The sequence below is a fragment of the Nicotiana tabacum genome, chromosome 1 (assembly GCF_000715075.1).
Source record: "Nicotiana tabacum cultivar K326 chromosome 1, ASM71507v2, whole genome shotgun sequence".
Classification (NCBI taxonomy): domain Eukaryota; kingdom Viridiplantae; phylum Streptophyta; class Magnoliopsida; order Solanales; family Solanaceae; genus Nicotiana; species Nicotiana tabacum.
Genome location: NC_134080.1, coordinates 181,600,655 through 181,609,602, shown reverse-complemented (window position 1 = coordinate 181,609,602; position 8,948 = coordinate 181,600,655). Strand labels below are relative to the sequence as shown.

The following is an 8,948-nucleotide window of genomic DNA, read 5'->3' as shown; positions in this document are numbered from 1 at the left end:
TCTAGTTTTCCTAAGCGATCAATTGAACTCTTAAATAGTTACGTCACTTATTTTGATCTAATTCCGCAAATAACTCTAACAAAATTCATTAGAAAATACAAACGGGTGAAAACAGAACTTCATTGTTAATCGGTTAACATGTACTCAAACTTTAGTGGTTGTTTGTCTTGTGAAGTGAAAATTATCTTAATTGCGTTTGCCTTCATCCTACATGACTAGTTACGTTAAAATTATTCCCTGGCTAATCAATCAAAACAAAATAGATGAGCATATAATATCAATGTCAGGTTTTCATAACACAACTATATAAATGAACTAATAACGGTAGTAGTGTAAAGTGAGGAGGCTAGACTCTTTGTAATGGACTGATGAAGCATCAGGCCCACTCATTTTAAATCAGCAACAGATATCAACAGGATAGTGATAAGAAACGTAAAAACAGCACGGTCTAGTCAGTTTTCGGACTGGTCATTCAAAAATAGTCAGCGTTTACCAAGTCAATAAAAAATAGCCACTATTTTGCTGCAAAAGAGACTGGTCCAACATAATATACTGGAGTTCGGTGCACTTGTGTATGAAATTCCAGCATATTATGCTGGACCGGTAAACTTTGCTGGCTCCAGTATAATATACTGGAGACTGGAGCACCGGTGCTCCAAACTCCAGTATATTATGCTGGACCGGTATATTATGCTGGAGTATTTTTTCGAATTTTGAACAGTGTTTTTGTTCAAATTTATTTTTACATGAAAAGTGGCTAAATTTCAATTACTTTTGAATCTGGGCTATTTTTTAACGATCACTTGTAAATCTAGCTATTTTTGAATTTCTCCCAAAAACAGCATCTCAATTTGTTCGAACTTGGGCAGAGTTTAAGTTGAACTCCGTTGGCCCAAGTTGCTCATGCAAAAGGAGAGAAAATGCAATTAGTACTCGCATATAAGGAATAAAGGGAAAAAAATATAAAATAAATAATACATAATTGTAATCTTAAACAAACAAAGAAAGTTAGACTAACATTTGTGATAATCCTCCAAAGATTATTCAAAGTCAACAACTATTGACCTCTAGAGTAAATTATACCTCCTCGCAAGGTTTTCCTTTGATCCCTTAACACTTCATAGTTCACAAGGGTCTCAAGAAATCTGAGCAGTGTTTGTGCCAGGGAGGACCCCTTATAATTAGGTTATTATCTCCATAACAAATACCAATAGTTATTAATCCTTGTTCCTCTATGGAGACTTCAACACAAAAATCATTGACTTATAAGCTTAACAGACAAATTAACCAGCCAAACTCAATTACTCATCACAACTTGTAAGTTTCTATTTTAAGGTACAGGGAATTCAAAGTAATGCCTCAAATCATGTCAATAGAATAGTATTTGAAACTAAAGAACTCATTTAAGCAAAACAACACAGAACATGAAGATCATCTTCAGGAAACAAAACAATAGGCATAGCTCACTTAACTTCAGATTTCTATTGTTATCAACAAGCCAAACAAAGTCAAAGGTACATGGTGTAGAACAATGCTACCAGACATGGTCATGGGATCTCATGAACTCTTCAAAGGGCTTTTAAAGTCTAGAATATAACTTACAACCATTTACATGTAATGACACATATACTTCCTTCCATTAATATGGTCGTAGTCTTTTAGTTCGGGCGTCGCCAAGTGGACTTGCTTTTCCGAGTTATCCAGGCTTGCGTAAGATAACAGTCCTCGAGTGCGGATGGTTGTGGCCTTTAAAATTCGGGGGTTACCTAATACGTATTATGCCCCCGATGTTTGATAGCTTGAACCATTCAAGATTGTTTTCGGACGACAGTCCTCGAGGGAGAGAGAGATTGTTCGATCTCAAGTTAAAGCGGCCCTTGGGCTCGTTACCTTTATGGGATCGGAAGCACAAAATTTCTTAAGAAATGTAAATAAGAAATATTTAAAAGACAAGATGATTGCAAGGAAGATACTTCTCTTTATTCTAGTGCAAACCAGTTATACATGCATACATGCTTTATGTTAGGGCTCGAGCAATCTATGCGGGCACGGTTCGTTTGATCATTTGGCCCTTACAATAAATCCTACCTATCGAGACCCTTCCATCACGAAGTAATTTCCTTGCCTAAAGTCGATATTGGAGGGTAACGCCCCCTAGTATTCGAGGTTGATTATAGGGAGAAGCCTCGGATACTGTTGATGCGATCCTTAACACCGATTCATGGCCGGTCTTCTATTCTAAGTTAGCACGATCTACTGTTGCTCGTTAAAACCTTGCCGTAAAACCCATTTGGGACAAAACCGGTTCAAGGGAAAAAGAGTGCAATCCGTACTTTCAGACCTAAAACTTTGTACGGCTCCTTGTACGTCACCTGTAAATGTTAGTTTGAAATATAAATAAAAGGAAACGAATGGGGTCTGTCACACCTCCTTTTTACCGGAAAAGGATAGGGAATTTTTCAAATTAAAGTGACAATAATCGAAATGGAATTTTTTATTAGATTCAGAGTCCCCACTTGGGATAATTTATGGTGTCCCAAGTCACCGATTTATTTTAAATCCCAAATCGAGAAAATTGACTCTATTTATGGTCTTTGAAAATAGAAGACCGTGTAAGAAATTCTGTTAATCCGGGAGAAGGTGTTAGGTATTTTCGGGTTCCGTAGTTTTAGCACGGTCGCTTTAATCATACCTGGCTTAATTAATTTGTCTAATTACTTATTTTCGAACCTATGTGCATTTTAGCTCTTTTAATTAAGATATTATCCTAAAACGTGTCACACGTACGTGTACTCATTCGGTTTGGCGCGTCAAGAATCATGTCACGCTTACGTGTATACAATTCACAACACTTAATTATTTAAGAAAAACTTGGTCAAAGTTACGCGAACGCATATCTTGATTTATTTTGGGAAAAAAATCGAAATTATGTCACGCGAACGTGTACACAATCGCGATGATAGATTAAACCGCGCCTAAATCATTTCCTACAAATATTCATTTTAAAAACGTACTCGTGTCACACGAACGTGTGCACAATTAATAGCATTTTATTACTATTAAGATTGTTTCGCCCAAAGTTGCGCGAACAAATACTTCGACCTTAATTTTGGAACCCGTAATTATATCACGCAAATGTCAAAAATATCCGAAAGATTGCCTACCCAAGCGTGATCGGCCTAAAATATATTCGTAGCGATTCAACCCAAAAGAAAGAATAAGTAGTAATGAAATTATCTTGAGTCTAATCTCTTTTTAATTTTAGTCCAAAAGCCCACTGCCCTCTTAATTCCCATTGATTTCTAAGCCTATTTTCTCAATTCAACTAATAGTTTGCTCAATTGAAATTAGAGCAAATCCACATACCCATTTCTAGTCTTTGAAGAGAATTTCAAACAAACCCAGCATAATATTGCAATCAGATTCTCATTCAATATACTAATTCCAGATGTCTAATCATATAAGTACACGAATGAAAAGAACAACAACAAAATTTTTATTCAAATCCCAAACACACAAGGAAGAATATTGAAAAGTAATTAGGAACAAGGTTTAGAAATGGACCTCAAACAGAGTTGACGAACTCCGAAGCGAAACCGTGGACGAGCTGATCTCACCAAACCGAGCTCGGACTCACCTCAACAACATCACAGTCAAACTCCATATTTGGGAATCACAGTCCAAATCGGAAAGAAGAAACGCAGTCTATATTTTTTGGTTTGGATTTATTGGAATTTTAAGAAGACAAAGTGTTGGATTTGTGAAATCTCAACGTGAGCTAAACAAAGAATTAGAAGAATTCAATGTGAGCGAAACATCTTCCATTTCTTTTTAAGAACATATTTTAAAATTTGTGAGCTCAAAGCTATGAACCAATATGCACAAATTTATCAATCATTGCAGCTCAGTTAGGTCCTTCTCTTCAAGTGATGTGTCGCTGCTTGTTGCTCTCTTTATTTGTTAGGGATTTTGGAAATACAGTGAGTAATGGAACTAAAAAATAGGGATTCATTTACTAAATTTTAACTTGGGGAAGATAACTCATTTTTGGGAGTGTTTCAATTTTAAGAATTGGTTAGGCAGAGGTCTGTGTCGCTGGTGTTTTGGGAGTTGCGGCTAGAATGTTGAAGAGAGGTGGGGTGCGGCTGGGTTCTTTAGAATTAGGAAGTTTGGCTGCTTTTTCATGTCAAAATTAGAGTGAGAACGATGGAAATTTTTTCAGGGGGTGGGCAGTCGTTCTTCAGTCTTAGCTCTAGGGTTGGGGGGGTTATAATTAGATTTTTATATGGCATAGGGGAAAGATCTTGACCATAGAATTGAATTGAATAAATGGCTATGATTTAGAATGGGAGATGGGTCAGATGGGTTATAGATCTTGCGTTTATTGGGCTTAAGTATCTCAAAATTGTGCTAAATATGCTTGGGTTTTTTATAAATCTGAAAATCCTAGCCCAATCTAACTGTTCTAAAATATTAATGACCTTAGTTTAAATATAAAATCAGACAAAGTAAAATTATTTTTGGGCTTTTAATTATTTATTATATATATATTTTTCAAAAGTCTTAGTTAATATAAAATGGACTAAAATTCTAGAAAATTAAAGTTAACCTAAATAAATCCGTAAAAATACTAGGAATATTAAAAAAAATTACGCCGGTCAAAAATTAAGTGCTTACAGCTGCCCCTCTTTGCTTGAAAATACGAAGAGTTTTCGGAGCAAAGAACAATAAGCAACGTAATTGATTTATGACCCGACGCTTATTCAAAAGAAAAGAAAGATGGGTAAAAGATTATGACCGAGCCCTGGTATCTGAGCTACCTACATATCCTTGGCTATAAAGGTATCAGGCCACGTGTAGTTCAGAAGTGGATGAAGTAATGGAGTGTGTGGAGAGGATGAGAGAGTCGAGTGAGGTACTGTTTCGTCGAGGTTCCGGTCCGCGGTCGTGTTATTACATCAAAATCAAAATCTAAAAGAACTAAACAAGCCTATCAGCTATGAGTTACAAGATTCTTATCTATAAATCTTCTGAAGCTTTATCTTGAGTTTTGAATGGTTCTTCATGCAGACTTTGATTTGAACCTTGATGCTTGCTAGTTGTAGGTGCTGGTTCATTCTTCCACGGCTTCTTCGGATCAAGACCAGACATGTAGTGCTCGTGACTTAAGTCATATCTTGAGCAGTTCACATTTTTCATCTGCTTCTGCATTTTGGATTCATTTCTTTTTTTTCTTTTCTTTTATTCTGGATTGAGACTACTTTTGTTGGTCATCTCGGACCGTTGACTCGCATTCTTGAGGCGATCTTCAACTACTTCTAACTTGAATTGAATTCTAAAATGACTTCCCTTGTTCTTCAGGTGGGAGCCTGCTACTGGCTTGAAATTTGAAGTAACTCCGAAACAAATTCTCTCATTCTCCAGGTGGGTTCCTGCAATCAAAACAACAAAACAAACAAATTTTCTGCTCCGGTTTGCACTCGGAAGATTTGTGAGTTTGTAGCAAAAATGTAAACCACTTATGCTATTAATGCAATGATGAGAGTAAACTAAAGACTCTACTAGGATGTGCAACTCCTGTGAGTAAAACTAAGAAACTTTGACTAGCAAATGTGTCTGCTAAAAATAAAACCCGAATGATCCAAACTAGGAAATGCGTCTCCTAGGGAGGAAATCTCAATTTAGGAAGTGCGTCTCCTAAAAGTATATCCTGAAAGACCTAGACTAGGAAGTGCGTCTCCTAGGGATGAAACTTTAATAACTCAAACTAGGAAATGTGTCTTCTAGGAATGAACTTAAATGACCCAAAACTAGGAAGTCCGTCTCCTAGGGGTAAAATCTCAATTTAGGAAGTGAGTCTCCTAAAAGTGTATCCTAAAGACCCAAAATAGGACGTGTATCTCCTAGGGGTGAAACATGAATGAACCAAACCAGGAAGTGCATCTCCTAGGGCTAAACTTAAATGACCTAAACTAGGAAGTGCGTCTTCTAGGGGTAAAATCTCAATTTAGGAAGTGTGTCTCCTAAAAGTATATCCTGAAAAACCCAGACTAGGAAATGCATCTCCTAGGGGAGAAACTTCAATGACTCAAACTAGGAAGTGCCTCTCCTAGGAATGAACTTAAATGACCCAAACTAGGAAGTGTGTCTCCTAGGGGTAAAATCTCAATTTAGGAAGTGTGTATCCTAGAAGTATATCCTGAAAAACCCAGACTAGGAAGTGCGTCTCCTAGGAATAAATTTAAATGACCCAAACTAGGAAGTGTGTCTCCTAGGAATAAACTTAAATGACCCAAACTAGGAAGTTCATCTCTTAGGGGTGAAATCTCAATTTAAGAAGTGCGTCTCCTAAAAGTATATCCTGAAAAACCCAAACTAGGAAGTGCGTCTCCCAGGGGTAAAATCTCAATTTAGGAAGTGAGTCTCCTAAAACAAAATATAACTTGAAAGACCCATACTAGGACGTGCGTCTCCTAGGGTTAAAACTTCAATGACTCAAACTAGGAAGTGCATTTCCTAGAAATAAACTTAAATGTCCCAAACTAGGAAATGCGTCTCTTAGAGGTGATATCTCAATATAGGAAGTGCGTCTCCCAAAACAAAAATATAACCTGAAATACCTAGACTAGAAAGTGCGTCTCCTAGGGGTGAAACTTGAATGAACCAAACTAGGAAGTGCGTCTCCTAGGGATAAAACTCAATTTAGGAAGTGCGTCTCCTAAAACAAAATATAACCCGAAAGACCCAGACTAGGAAGTGCGTCTCCTAGGGGTGATGTGTGATCTTCTCAATAGCCTTTGTGTAAGTAGAATTGGGGCATTACACCTGAAAAATTCAAGCTTCCAAGATTTGATATGAACATAGCCTTCATCCTTATTTCAAACAAAGAAAACTTGTGAGTTTAAAACATGGTAGTTAGTTTGTGGACTTGACCTTGAAGGTGATTGTTTCTACACTTGCCATGATAACTTTGATTTAAACTTGGAAGACCTTGATTGTTATTGGCTAACCACTTTCTCTGTCAACCTTTATCACAGAAAACACCTCTGATTCGTTCAGGCCCAATACCCTCTATATATTGCATTGTGCTTATGAATTGACATTTACCAAACCTTTGCATTTCACATGAATTCCAAAGCACATCAATTGTTATCAACTCAGTGCGCATGCCACTTTCCTGACTTATACCGCTTTGATGTGCTAGCCAGATTCCGTTTTGTGCAATTGAAAATCTAGTAAAAAATTTGAAATCATTTCTCACTTGTTCTGATCAAACGGACTCAAAAGTGGACGTGAACAATGAAAAAGGAACAAAGTAAGGGGCAATGGAAAGGGATGATATCTAACTAGAAAATTACAAAGTAGAAACTTATCTGATGTGGATACCAACTCTAATGGCCATGACATGAACTTTTGGATTAAGTGGCCTAATCTATCAAGCAAGTCTAATATTCAACTCTTGTTGTACCTCTTCGCCGTGAAATTGGGCTTCAATGCTCCAATTATCCTATCTGATCCACGATCCTTATTCGACTTGTAGTGCCCGAAGGGTTTTCACCATTAAGCCTCTATCATTTTTCCTTTCTCTCAACTCCCCGTCGCCTTATGGTTCCTATAAAGGTTTTCACCGATAAGACTCTCTTATTTTTTCTTTTCTTCTTATTTCCTCTGATTCTGCAGATGACAAGGCATTAACCACGATAGAAATATCATATGCTCCTGGCATGTCTGACTCAGCACTCTCAAAGATTATCTGGAAGGTCTTTTAGACTGTAATATGGCTTTTGGACAGTATTAGAAATAAGGGATATCATAAAGGCTCAAAATAACTAAGACAATAGGGTTAATTTATCTACAACTTTTGGAATCAATTATAAAAACTTACCCTAATTTCTAAAACAAGGAAATTTGATTCTTTTTTTTTCTTTTTTTTTGAGATGAAATTTCTAAGAAAGACTGTCCCACTCTCGACTTCGTGGGATTATGAAATATTTTATTTGGTGCGACCGAATCTTAAGGCTGCCTACATATCTTGTGGTAACAAGAATCGAGTCGAACGTAGTTCAAAAGAATACTTTTTGTTACTATTTTTCTTTTTCTTTTTTTTTCTTTTTCCTTCTTTTTTTCGTTATCTCTTTTTTTTCCTTTTGGAATGAACTTTCTAAAACAAACCTATGGGGACATGAACTTTTTTCTTATGACTCTAAATTGATTCCAAAAGAGGGGAGGTCAAAGAAATTAGCACAGGCTCAAAAGGATATTCAAGGGTATAAAGTGTTTGGGTAGCTGAAAGATGGCCTCCCAATCTCTGAAAATGCCAAGTACAATACCTGCAACTTGATGATGAAAATTGAAGATCATGCACAATATTTCTTTTACAGCTTCGGCATTGATATCACTCATATGTCTTCCACTTCTTTTTAAGTGCCTTGTTAAGTACATAGCTCTTGTTGGGTGATTTCTTCTTCACGATGGATACCCTCCGTCTGTTTGAAGAAAATTCCCTTGGCTTTATCTCGTAACTTGAGATGCACTTAAACTCAAAGTTGTTCGCTTCAAATTGTCTAGGATGCACTCTCCTTTAATGAATTCTTGTCATCCTATTAACTTTCTAAATTATCTGCCCCAGTTTCACACAGTTCAGGATTTAAATGATCTCAAAATGTCCAAATCTATACTTATTTCCCTCAAACGTCCCTATCATCTTTAAAATTATTTATTGCTTCATAATTAGACTAACATTTAAGACCATGCCTAGAATTATACGTGCATGTCATGTCACTAGAGCCAGCATGAAATGAACTATAAAAGGAAAAGAGAACTAAACAAAACTGACTAGAAATAACAGATAACAGGAAATTGTATTAGACAGATGGTAAAAGGGTTTGAACCAAAAAACAAGCAAAATAAACTGGGTTACAACCCTGGAACAAAACTAGATAACACTA

At 36.5% G+C, this 8,948-nt stretch overlaps 1 long non-coding RNA gene across 1 annotated transcript; it reads right to left on the bottom strand.

Annotated features, from left to right (window-relative positions):
- Window positions 1–252: 252 nt before the first annotated feature.
- On the bottom strand, window positions 253–8,948 carry LOC107795968 (uncharacterized). Its single transcript, XR_001650282.2, has 2 exons — window positions 3,565–8,948; window positions 253–2,372 (listed from the first exon to the last, which is right to left on the bottom strand). It is a non-coding gene; the product is annotated as an uncharacterized LOC107795968 (long non-coding RNA).